This window comes from Puma concolor, chromosome C1, assembly GCF_028749965.1.
Source record: "Puma concolor isolate L17-30 chromosome C1, mPumCon1.1.hap2, whole genome shotgun sequence".
Lineage (NCBI taxonomy): Eukaryota > Metazoa > Chordata > Mammalia > Carnivora > Felidae > Puma > Puma concolor.
In genome coordinates this window covers 183,398,421-183,411,710 of record NC_141674.1, presented here as the reverse complement: position 1 = coordinate 183,411,710, position 13,290 = coordinate 183,398,421, and the positions used below count along the sequence as shown (strand labels likewise).

The window sequence follows — 13,290 nt, the reverse complement described above, 5'->3', positions numbered from 1 at the left end:
TTGTATAAAAGCTTACAAACATCTTTAATTATAGGCTTTCAATTATAATTTTTCCTGAATAAAGTGCCAAATTACAACTTTTTAAATTTTTAAATAAAACACCTATATCAAGAACAAACTCTGAGGGGCGCCTGGGTGGCGCAGTCGGTTAAGCGTCCGACTTCAACCAGGTCACGATCTCACGGTCCGTGAGTTCGAGCCCCGCATCGGGCTCTGGGCTGATGGCTCAGAGCCTGGAGCCTGTTTCCGATTCTGTGTCTCCCTCTCTCTCTGCCCCTCGCCCATTCATGCTCTGTCTCTCTCTGTCCCAAAAATAAATAAACGTTGAAAAAAAAAATTTAAAAAAAAAAAAAAAAAGAACAAACTCTGAAATTACACTAATTGCTAACATTATATTTCTATAGATATTTTGTCTAAAGACAATTAACTTTATTTCATATAGACAGACATAACAGAACCATAGAAAGTTTAAGATAAAAAGATATTTAAGTATACTAGCTAAACAGTCTTATTTTACACACAGAAATCTAAGACCCAAAGAAGATATACAACATGATCAAGGTGATAGTTCAAGTTTGTGATAGTCCTCTAACCTGAATGTCTAGGACTCTGTACAACATCAGCATATTTTAAAATAACGTAGAGAACACTGAGATAATTACCAATGTATACTACCAGAACACTTTTAAAGGGAAAACAAATTGTCTATTACTTACAGTTAATATTACAAAGTCAATAAGATGATCAATAGATTAGTTAACAAAATGATTGCTTGACATAAGAAAAATAACTAATAAACACTAAAATAATTCTATTGGCAACAATAGGTTGCTGTTACTGGAAAGGCCAACTAATGTAGTATATCCTGTGTATGATCACTCAACATTTGACTTAAAAAAAATACTCAAAAAAATACTCAAGCTGGTATTTTTTAAAAGAAAAATGAAAACCAAATGAAAGAATCCAAAGTTTTGGTCTGTATCTCAGTTTGCTCTCTCATACATACGCACACAACACAATCACAAAATAATAAGAAAAATACTATACATTGCTTAGCAAGGTTTTAAAACTAGCCATTTCAATGCTCTAGATTGGTATTTTGAAGATCGATGAAGGAGAAAACAAAAGAAAAATCACTAAAACACCCAACCTGGATTACATAAATTTATCATGCTTTAAAGTTAACAATGTGAAAATCCACTTAATAAATGTACATGGTATCTCAATTTCATAAAGGACTTCATTTTTTTTTTAAGGGTTTCATTACAGGACTTCTTTAAATAATGGCAGAAATTAGTTTTATTTTTATCTTGAATCACATGAACTGGCACTTATACCACTGAATGACTTTATGAATCTTTATCAATACTGGTAGTCAGATAACAATTTAGTTTCCCTCTGTGATTCAACAGCAGTACACACAAAATGGCTGAGAAGCAATGAGACTGTTTGCATACTGCAGAAACACTACTCTAGGAGTCAAAAATAGAGATCTGGCTCTGCCAACTCACTTGCTATGAGTTGCTGGGCAAATTACTTAACTTACAGAGTGGGGATATTAATTCCTGTTCTATTTCACAGTAATTATGACAACCAAGTAAAATGTGTATTTTTTTTTTAAGTGGTAAGACCTCTAAACGTTTTTCATTTCACTGATGTTAAATGCTATTTAAGTGCAAGTAGCATTAAGAGTAATATAACAAGGATCCAGTTTTAAGTCACATTTCTGCTATACTCCCATTGAATAATGTTTTTGTACATAGTAAAGAACCAGGGGCCAGAAACCTTTGCTCTAAATTCATCCCAGTACTGTCACTGTTTCTCATCTGCAAAATGGGGGAAAGCACCTACATTTATCCATCAATTGAACTAATGCATATAAAATTGGTTGTAAAACAAGTATATATAAGTTTGTAAAACAATTAAGCATATTAACCTACAGTGTTACGACCGCTAGATGTGACTCTATGTATCTTTCACTTAACTTTCATAAAGTATAGGGGCGCCTGGGTGGCGCAGTCGGTTAAGCGTCCGACTTCAGCCAGGTCACGATCTCGCGGTCCGTGAGTTCGAGCCCCGCGTCGGGCTCTGGGCTGATGGCTCAGAGCCTGGAGCCTGTTTCCGATTCTGTGTCTCCCTCTCTCTCTGCCCCTCCCCCGTTCATGCTCTGTCTCTCTCTGTCCCAAAAATAAATAAACGTTGAAAAAAAAAATTTAAAAAAAAAAAAAGTATATAAGCAGGGAGAAAAAGTCCCTTTGTTTTGATTCCTTTAAAGAGTGCTATCAAAAATATTCAATCGCTTCTCGGCCTTTTGGCTAAGATCAAGTGCAATAATATTCAACAGCACATGCAGCATTAGTACATCCAAGACCAATTCTAGATTACAAGAGGCACCCAATTCACTAGTACCTGAGTAGGAATCATCACAACATACCAGTTTCATTGACATCACAAAACTTTTCAAGGCAGAAGAAAAAAATAACTTTTCAAGGTATAAATCTATTTCAGTAATGAGTTCTCAACAGGAAGAGCAAAATCGTCCTAGCTTCAAGGTTTGTTTTTCATTCCTCCCTTCACCAGATACCTAACCTACTAATGCCATAGTTTTAGTTTGGAATGCCAATGTAGCTCTTCCCAAAATAGCACAGTTCCAACAATCTCTTGATATTTCCACTAAGATTCATACATACAAAAAGTTAGATGCATGCTATAACTGAGCTTGGGCATAATTCAGTGCTGCTACCATTTCAATAACTTTTACCAAGAGAGAAAGAATAAAAATATTTGAGCCTTGGAGTGCCTGAGTGGCTCAGTAGTTAAGCGTCTGACTTCTGCTCCAGTCATGATCTCACAGTTCGTGACTTTGAGCCCCATGTTGGGCTCTGTGCTGACACCTCAGAGCCTGGAGCCTGCTTCAGATTCTGTGTCTCTCTCTCTTTCTGCCCCTCCCCCACTCACACTCTCTTTCAAAAATAAACATTAAAAATTAAAAAAAAAAAAATCTGAGCCTTCATTCAATGTACCAAACCAAGCATCAACATATCAAATCCATCTTTATTGTATTTAAGCATTCATGTGCAAACCTACATTTTCTCACTGATGTCAAAACAAGTCTATCTCAAGTCTCTGCTCTTCAAGTTTTCATTACAGGGAGCCTGGAACCATGCTGTTGAAAGCCACCTATGATACTCTTGTGTCTGTTCTGCTGCTTGTGAATACAAAGAACAAATATTTGATCTGACATTAGTAAATGTAATGGCCTTTACCAGTCACAAAATACCGTGATGCCTTTTGAAGCTACTAAAATGTTTGTGATTTTAGTTACCCTTGAAGTAAATGGACTTCAACCTCTTTCACTCCAAATGCATATAAACCAACATAACATGCAGCATGAAGAGGATACAGAGTGTTAACCTTAGGACCTGAATGACACACACACCTAATTGACTCATCACCACTGGCAGTTGCCTTCATTCTAAGAATAGTTATTGCCACTCTCAAATTTTTATCACCACATTCATCTTGACTCTTCCTTTGTATCACTGTTACATGTCCTTTATTTTGCACCAGCTTGTTATCCATAAGCACTGCCAATAAAATGATCCTTCCTTTCCATGAAGACAGAGGAAAAAACAACAACAACAAAAACACAGAATCTCCAGGGCAATCTTTTTACAACACTTTTTCTTACATTTTTTTTATAACATGTTTTAATGATGCTGACAACGCAGGCTATTTCATCCCCACCATGGAAGCTTTCTGTGTGATTTTAAGTGTCCTTCTAGTTATTTTAAGCCATCAAGGTCCTTTTAATTGTTGAACAAAGTGAAGATTCAGTTCTGTCATTTAATAAAATCTTAACAAAAATGTAATTCAAATACTGAAGATATTAATTTTAGTAGCAAAGTACCGATTTCATTATCAATTTTCAATCCATCTTTATTATCAGGTTTAACAATGTCCAACGTATAAGAAAACTACAACTCATTCTATAAACAGTCATCCTAGGGCACATTCCCTTTCTTACAAAGCTACATTTAGATACAGAGCGGAGAAAGATTTTGTGACATACAGGCACATAGGAAAAAAAAAAAAGAAAGAAAGAAATTAAGTTTTAATGCCAGGAAAACACAGTTGTGCAGAAAAGAAAAAATAAGTTTATTGTAATAGCTGTGTATTATAAAATTTATAGTCATTAAAATATAAATGTTCTAAATCAAAATTACAGGATAATTGTACTGAAAAACCAGGGATATAGAAAATGGGAGAAGGTACATAGAGGGGAGGAAGAGTGCTAAATCCTCATCCTTCACTAAACAAATGACTTAAAATGAAAATCAACAAGAATTAATGGACACATTGGAGACATAGCAGTGAATTAGCAAGATAATCAACTAATGAAACGAAAGAAGTCCCTTGTCTCTCTAGGCAGAAGAATGTAAAAGAAGGAAGACAAGGGACTGATTTATTTATCCTTTTCCCTAAAATCCTCACAGACTATTTAATACTTTATATTCACATAAAACTTTGACTGAATAAAACTAAAAATATGCTTAAATAAGCCGAATTGCAATCACTCAAGTTGCAATTACTCACTGGGGAAGAAGAAAAAAGGAAAAAAAAAAAAACTAAAAATAAAAGCCAGCAATTATAAATCTTAAGCTTTTGTTAACAAAATCACATTTTGTCACATGTGGAAGAAAATGAATTACTTACAGTTTCAAGAGTTTCACAAGCATTTGTTTGTAGAGTTTTAATCACAATACGCAATCATTATAATTTCAATTTGTGCTATAAATTTTGGTTACTTGCTTGGGCAATTCCAAGATGTAGGGAAAGACTACAAAAAAAATGTTAACACTTTTCAGGTCTTGTTACATCTTTCCAAATTGGTTTCTAGAGAAACTAAGTTTGGTTATACTGCCACCAGCAGTATGATCATTGCATTCTCTTTAGTACTTGGTACTATTAATTTTGGAATAAAAGATTTTGCCTTATTTTTATCTATACTTTATAATTATTCCTGGTGTCTCAATATTCTTACCAACATATACGAGCTTTTAAATAATATGACTTGGTCATATATTCTACAAAAAAATATCTTCAGTCTGTGCAGTGTCTTTTTAGTTTGATTACAATGTTTTCCCTTTCCTGTATAGATGTTTTCATATACATGCAATGAAACTTATGAATTTTTTTCAATTTCTTCAATGGTTTCTAAAATTTAAGAAGTTTTTTTCTCCCTATTTTTAGTATTTTCTTCTTTAAAAAAAAAAAACACCTACAATTAAAATTAACATGACCCCTAAATTTGTTTAGGGAAAAAACATCAAGTGAACTAACATATAATATTCATATACTTATTTGTTAACTAAGAAAGTTTATATTTTATCTTCAATAAATTTTCAAGTACTTGTATTTAGGCAAAAATCTTCCTAGGAAAAGCTATGTTTGCTTTATAAATTGTAAATTAAATTACATATCACAGTGAATTTATTTTTTGAAATATTTTTAATGTTGCTTTATTTTTGAGAGACAGAACATGAGCAGGGGAGGGGCAGAGAGAGAGAGGGAGACACAGAATCTGAAGCAGGCTCCAGGCTCTGAGCTGTCAGCACAGAACCCGACCTGGGGCTCAAATCAACGAACCGTGAGATCACGGCCTGAGTTGAAGTCAGACACTTAACTGAGTGGCACAGGTACCCCTACACTGAATTTAAAGAGCACCTTTTTCCCAAAAATCTTACAATTATTTGATTTTAGCAGATCTTTCTGACTTCCTTCCTCATTTTTATTAGATTGGTATGATTATTTTCTTGAAAATAAACTTTCTATTTACACTGGCACTTCATTTGAAAATAACTAGAGTATCCTAACTTAAAACAAACATCTTAAAAAGTGTGTTCCTGGGGCGCCTGGGTGGCGCAGTCGGTTAAGCGTCCGACTTCAGCCAGGTCACGATCTCGCAGTCCGTGAGTTCGATCCCCGCGTCAGGCTCTGGGCTGATGGCTCAGAGCCTGGAGCCTGTTTCTGATCCTGTGTCTCCCTCTCTCTCTGCCCCTCCCCCGTTCATGCTCTCTCTCTGTTCCAAAAATAAATAAACGTTGAAAAAAAATTAAAAAAAAAAAAAGTGTGTTCCTTGGGGCGCCTGGGTGGCTCAGTCGGTTAAGCGGCGGACTTCGGCTCAGGTCATGATCTCGCGGTCCGTGAGTTCGAGCCCCGCGTCGGGCTCTGTGCTGACAGCTCAGAGCCTGGAGCCTGTTTCAGATTCTGTGTCTCCCTCTCTCTGACCCTCCCCCGTTCATGCTCTGTCTCTGTCTCAAAAATGAATAAACGTTAAAAAAAAAAAAAGTGTGTTCCAAACATTAACAAGTTATGAAGTCAGTTGAAATTCTACACTAAAAAAGATACACTAGAATGGATCTCACTACTTTATAATATACAGAATCTATACTACCTAATTTTTCTACATTTTTATATAATTTTAGTCATGTAATAAACATTACAATTACACAAGATCTGTTTTTCTAACATTGTTTTACTGATCTCATTGTTTTATAATGTAATACCTACTCATATTATTCTATATATCTTGATAAGGCATATAAAATCAATCTCTCCACAGCCGCCTCCATCAAAAGGTTCTGTTCCTCTACAACATAGCACAGGTGTGCCTGCGTGGCTCAACTGGTTGAGCGCCTGTCTCTTGATTTTGGCTCAGGTCATGTTCCCAGGGTCATGGGATCCAGCCCTGCATGGGACTCCCTACTGGACATAGAGTCTGCTTAAGATTCTCTCTCTCTGCCACTCCTCAGCACACGCACGTGAGCACACACTCTCTCTCTCAAAATAAAATTAAAAAAAAAAAAAAAAAACCACACCACATAGCACAAAGTATACTTCTTTGCATATAATCAGAATAAAGTACTGATTCATCTTCAGAGTTATTATACCAAAACATTTGTTCACAGGCCTATAAGTATACAATAAATAAAGTTACTTTATCAGAGGCAGGAGGGAAGAGGAGAAAAAGGAGTTAAGGCATAAAAATCAGTATGGCACATTTTCTGTTCTGAAGGAGATACAAGGAAGACACGATCACCTTTTAAATTTTAAATTAGAGAAGGTAAACTGCGAGAGATGCTACCTAAGAAACGGCTGACAGAATTAGGTGGTAACCCAAGGTTGACGGCCAAAGGCTTCATATTCCAACGCCAAGCATAAGAAAGGCGCTAATCCTCATATAGAGGAAACATGGCAAGGACAAGAAACAAAAAGCAGTTGTACTATTTAGGTGAAAAACACATGAGAACTCACATCATTACCTACAAATTTCTATTCGATTGGCTTCCTACTAGTTTTTAGGTCACACAGGTTCTAGGAAAACTTAACTATTTTAAATAAGAGCAACACATCAAATAATTACACAACATTAAGAACTGGATCCAGGGGCTGGCAGACTTAAAAAAGCTATTCAAATAATTAACATTTTAGGTATTGCGGGCAGTGCAGACTCTTAAGTACACGATTCTGCCATTTTGACACAAAAGCAGCCATACACAATACGTAAGTGAATGAAGAGGCTGTTTTCCAATAATCTTTAATTTACAAAAGCAGGCTAATTTGGTGCGTGGGCCATAGCTTGTTGACACTTGACTTAATCTATACATTTTTTTTAAATTACAAATTCAGCAGACAGCTGTAGGGGAAACCACTAGTTTAAAACTCAAAAATTCACAGAATATGTAAAGTGAAAAAATCATCAAAAAGCTTATGGGTGTCATGGCACTGAAACTATTTTTTATTTACAGACATTAAAGTAATGGGACAGTGGGACATACATCTTCATGATTACTACAACTGAAGACCATTTAGGTTTCCTAATTTCTGTATGAATGAAAATAAATCTAGAAACTGAAGTGATCAATGGCAGACAAGTCTTAATCACTACAGGATTAAAAATAACTCTTGGATATGTAGTTCATAGTAATTCTTATTATTTCTGGTCCCATGACATAATCTTACTATATTAGTAAGATAAAGATACTTCCTACAACATTCTGATTCACTTTTCTAATCCCCCAAAACCGCTTTTTTGAATGGAATGGATGGTCCCCAAAAGTAGGGTACATATTATTAAGTGTAAACACGGCTGTTAGAAATGTTAATGCAAGGACAAGTATTACCTCCTATCTCCCTTTCAGCAGTAAAAGATCTACAATATAATGAATAATTATAAAATACAATAATAAAATTAGCTAATTATAAAATCATCTACCACTAACTCTTAGTTAAAATAATTTAAATACTTGAATATGTTAGGTTTTATCCCTATACTAATAACCTGTAACCACTGCCACCTACCACCACCACCACCACCCCATTTTAATAACATCTTTTTAATTTTTTTTTTTAATGTTTACTTATTTTTGAGAGAGGGAGACAGAGCATGAGCACAGGAGGGGCAGAAATAGGGAGACACAGAATCTGAAGCAGGCTCCAGGCTCCGAGCTGTCAGCACAGAACCCAATGCGGGGCTCGAACTCACAGACCGCGAGATCATGACCTGAGCCAAAGTTGGCCGCTCAACAGACGGAACCACCCAGGTGCCCCTAATAACATCGTTTAACATGAAAAAATCAAGTATTAAAAATCTAGTAAATATCCAGTCCCTGTATTATCAACCAAAAAAACCATTTTAATAGAAAAATAAAATTTGACAACACTATTTGATAGAATTGTTTTAACATGTCTAAACATTAAGTATGGTTTCTTAAACAGTTGGAAATAATTTCAATGCTATTGTTATTTAACACCTCACAATTTAAGTTGTAAATTGCCTTCATACCTGAGTACATTTTTGAATATTCTGAGTGTAGTAACTTTTTTATTGAGAATACATTTGCTTACTTTGGAAAAAACTCAAAAATCACTGCATGGTCAACTCAAAGAACTTATAAACAGAAATTAATGAAAAAGAAAAAAGTAGTTGAGAATACTGGTAACTGGTCTAATTTGAAACCTTATAGGACTACAGGAAATGTGGTTATTACAGATCCTTGAGATTTTTCAGAAATCATTCTAAATCATAGTTCAAAATAAACCTGAATTTAAAAAAAACACTCACCATATGTTTAATATTCTCAAATTTTATTTTCAGTACAGTCAAGGCAGTACAAAGCTAAATGGGACTAAATTAAGCCAGAAAACAAAATTTTCTATTACTCTTTTCACACCATAAACCCAGATTAGACGAATAAAACTGCTGTTATTCATATACAAAGCTAACTTCAAAAATACACCTATAACATACACCTTTTTTAAAAACCCCACATTTATTCTTGCAGGGAAACTTGGCATTATACAGTTTTACCTCCACCCAAAACTTGCTGCATTCTTGTAAAACTAGCAGCTAAAAGCAATCAAGTTAACCAATTCAAAATGACCGTGCCCATCTTATTAGCAACACTAGCCAGGTGGAGGAAATCCCATGGTAGTCTGCATATAATCTAGCACTAAGGAATCTAATTCTAAATTAAATAGATCTTATTTCGGAAGATGAAGCTAAGCTCAAGAAAACTTCAAGGGAAATCAAACACTAGGCGGCAGCATCAAGCTGTTGGGACAGCCTGGGCATTCTTCTAACGTCAACTCCAAGCTGAAGTTAGTATATTTTTAATGAGAATTATAGTATAATGAGAGATGACTTTATAGGGTTTTAAAATTTGTTATAAAGGAAAAAGGATAGCTTTCTGTTTTGAATACCTATACTTCTTTCCAGGTTCTACTGGGTAATTTCTCTTGTATCAGTTTAAAATGCACTAGTGACAAAAAAAAAAAAAAAAAATGCACTAGTGTTGATGTCCTTTCGATAAAAGCAAAACCCATGGCATTTCCATTGAAGTAGGCACTACAGAGACCAGGAATGACATTTTTATCCAAAATATTTCCTTGGGCTAATACTAAGTTTAAATTTTGTTACATTCAATTAAAATTTTAAACTTGATTAAAGAGGTTGATAAGCAAACTTTGCATTCACTGAATAACGTGTCATGAGCATTATGTGACAGAAAGTTATGGAATATGTGCCCAAGTCAGAAATTTAGTCAGGCAGGGAAAACAAGATGTACACATGTAACTGTAAGCTAAAAAAAAAAAAATGTTGAGAGGCAGAAAAAAAAAACCTATGAATTACTACATAGAAGTAACAACAATAGGATAACTACCCTTGGCAAAGGCCCAGTAGAGACCATTAAATCTCATTCTGGGGGTAACCAAGTTATCAGAGTTAAAGACATAAAGCAGTCCTTCAACTAATGCAAAACTGAAACATTTGTATGTAGAAAATAAGTTAAAACGAACTAAGTTTTTCTGCAGCTCTTTGTTTCATAATGTCATTTATAAAGGTCACAGTAAACCCATGAGGTAGGTTTTTTTTAGCACAAGTTCATAGATAAAAGATTATGATAAAGCAGCTTGCTCGAAGTAACCAAACTAGTTAATAATGGGTCATAGTTTTGAACCGTTAAGTCTCACTCCAAAGCTTTAAATTCTTTCCAATACTGGCTAAAGCTTGAGGGAAGTGAATAGCAAAGTAAATTCTCTTTAATAATAATTTATAATAATTTCCCTTGCTCTAACACCTATATCCTATTCTCCATAAATCAGTTAAAAAAAAACAAACCAAAACACCCTTGGGGCGCCTGGGTGGCTCAGCAGGTTAAGCGCCCGACTTCGGCTTGGGTCATGATCTCGTGGTGAGTTCCAGCCCCCTGTCAGGCTCTGTGCTGACAGCTCAGAGCCTGGAGCCTGCTTCGGATCCTGTGTCTCCCTCTCTCTCTGCCCCTCCCCTGCTCATGCTCTGTCTCTGTCTCAAAAATAAATAAACAATTAAAAAAAAATCCTAGAGTAGTACTTGCACACCAAATTTGAAGCCTCCTAAAAGTACTTCAAAATCAGGTGCTCAAGAAGGGGAAGAAACATGTTGGCTTGTAAAGTGTGGAACATAAATTGGCAATGGGAAGAACAATTACAGCTCATCACACGTGTCACTGATTTGACACCTCTTAAGAGAAGCTCTTAAAGTAGCACCAAAGTCACTCCTGCACAGGAGTGTTAACCAGAAGTCTGTGTATAATATTGTTTTGTGAATCTGGATAAAAAAAATACTATTCTCATCTCTGAAATTTAGTTATTTGTTATGAATGCAGGCAAAACCAGAGTAAAATGCAGTACCTGATAGTTTATCCGAAAAAAAATCATACACATTAAGTCCTTTAAAGACCACTGAGTCCTAGTTTAAAATTAGGCTTTAGACCTGAAACTACTCTATTTAATGCTCTACTAAAGCATGGATTACTTCATCATATTTAATATTTTGATTATTTCAATATAGTTGGTTTCTGTTGTAATCCTATATATTCCACATTTAAAAAATCATCATTCTGAGGCTAATCGAGCAATTAAAAAACAAAACAAAAAAATCCCTCCAGTATATCGTTTTATTTCCTTCATACCACTTGTCACTGACACTTTATCTCTCTCCCTACTGGAATATTCAGCGAGTTATAGGGATGTGAGTGGTCTAGTATGGACCCCCCAAAATCTAGAACAAGTGACTCATACTCGAAATCTGTAGGAAAGTCCCTTAAAAAAAAAAAAGTACATAAAGTCTTAAGATTTTCAGTGCATTACAATTAACTACATTCTAAATTTCCATCTTTTCCAGTATATTATTTGTTCTTAATTATGTAAACCTGTCACATGCTAGTTTTGCTCTATGGAGAACGACTCAATTTCAAGGTAAAACCAGAGCACTCAACAGTGTAAAAGGCATTAAAAACAAAACCAAAACAAAAACCGCCCCACCTGTATATATAACGTGCTTTTAAAAAAACTACGTGCTTTATGTCACTCTTTTACAGGGACTTGAGCGAACGACCCTTCCGAGGAGGGCTGCTGCTGTGGCCGATTACTTCTTCCTCGCGCCCAACTCCTAAAAGACAGCCCATGTGGACAGGCTCCCACGTGAACCGGGCTTTACACAAGCCACGGGAAGACTTTCCACATCATCGCCCGCGCCCACGCAGGGCCCCTTCTTAGCTGGGGCGCTCGGCGATCCCAAGGGAAAAGCGAGCCGAGCAGACCCCTAAGCCAGGCGGGGGCCGCGGCGGTTCTGCTACCACTTCCCCAGCCGGGACCACTTCGCTCTCGCCGCAGGGCTTTCGGGAACAAAGCCCGGGCCGCCACGCCGCCTTCGGGCCCACCCGGCCTCCCCCCACCGACTCAGCCTCAGCCCCACCCTAAGGCCTCAGCTCCGGGGACCCCAGCCGGCTTCTATGTTAACTCCCCCGCGTCCCGCCTCGGCTTTTCGGTTGGTGGGGGAGGAAAGCCTCCACGAGGCCTCCCGCGGCAGGAGCAGAGGCGCCACCGTCCGTTAGCCTCCAGCTAACAGCGGCGCCCAGGCTCCATCCCGGGGGCTCCTCGCCCGACCCCACCGGAGGGGAGGACGGGACAGGAAAAATCGAGGCATTCGTCGCCGCCGCAAGTCCCCCTAAGGCCTGACTGCGGATCCTCCCACCCTCCGGCCTTAGGGTCCCCGCCTCCTCTGGCAACGCCATCCTCGGCCCCCGGGCCGTCCGCGCGCAGCCCCCCAACCGCCGCCCGCCCGCCCTGCGGTCACTCCCCCACTCCTCGCGCGAATCCCCGGCCTCAACAGGAGGCTGGGTCGGGCGCTGGGCCCCGCACGCGGAACGAAGGCTGCCCGGCCGCCAACCCCGCTGCAGTCCAGAGCGCACACGAGGAGCCGCGGCGCCCCACGCGCAGCCCACCGCGCGCTCTGCTCCGGCTCGTCGCCGCCGCCGCCGCCGACTGCAGCGCCCGGATCCCCGAGGGACCCAGCCCGGACTCCCCGGTTCTTGTCTCCCTTTCTACCCCCCCGCCGTCCCGGGACTCGCAGTCTCCGCCGCGCATGGGGCCGGTTCTGGGGGAGGGAATGTAAACAAATCGGGGTTTTATAGTTACCTCACACTCGAGTGCCGTGTGCATCTCCTCTCCGCTCGGTACCAAACCCCGGCTGCACCAAATCGTGTATTCACCAAAGCCAGCTGCGCTAACTGCGTCGCGGAGGCCCGCGCGTCAGACACCACCCTACGCTACCGGCGTACAAGGCCCACTCAGGTCCCTGCGCAGCCGCACCCCGTCCGCCTATGGGTGCTACGCTCTGGGCGTACACGCACCACCCAGCCATTCACTTCGGACAACGCAACTTGCGGAGGGGAACTGCACCAC

General features: G+C 38.5%; 1 protein-coding gene across 6 annotated transcripts in view; it reads right to left on the bottom strand.

Moving 5' to 3' along the window:
* SLC39A10 (solute carrier family 39 member 10) overlaps positions 1-13,290 on the bottom strand; it is a 147,683-nt gene that overhangs the window by 55,523 nt on the left and 78,870 nt on the right. The window contains exon 1 of one of the 6 annotated variants that reach the window (XM_086719183.1): positions 13,024-13,153. The exons of 3 other annotated variants lie outside the window; for them this stretch is intronic. The gene's annotated coding sequence lies outside the window, so the exon portion shown is untranslated. Of the gene's footprint in view, positions 1-4,716; positions 5,461-12,830; positions 12,933-13,023; positions 13,154-13,290 lie in introns of those variants that run through there. 2 more of the 6 variants (XM_086719181.1, XM_086719185.1) reach the window with 2 other exon arrangements.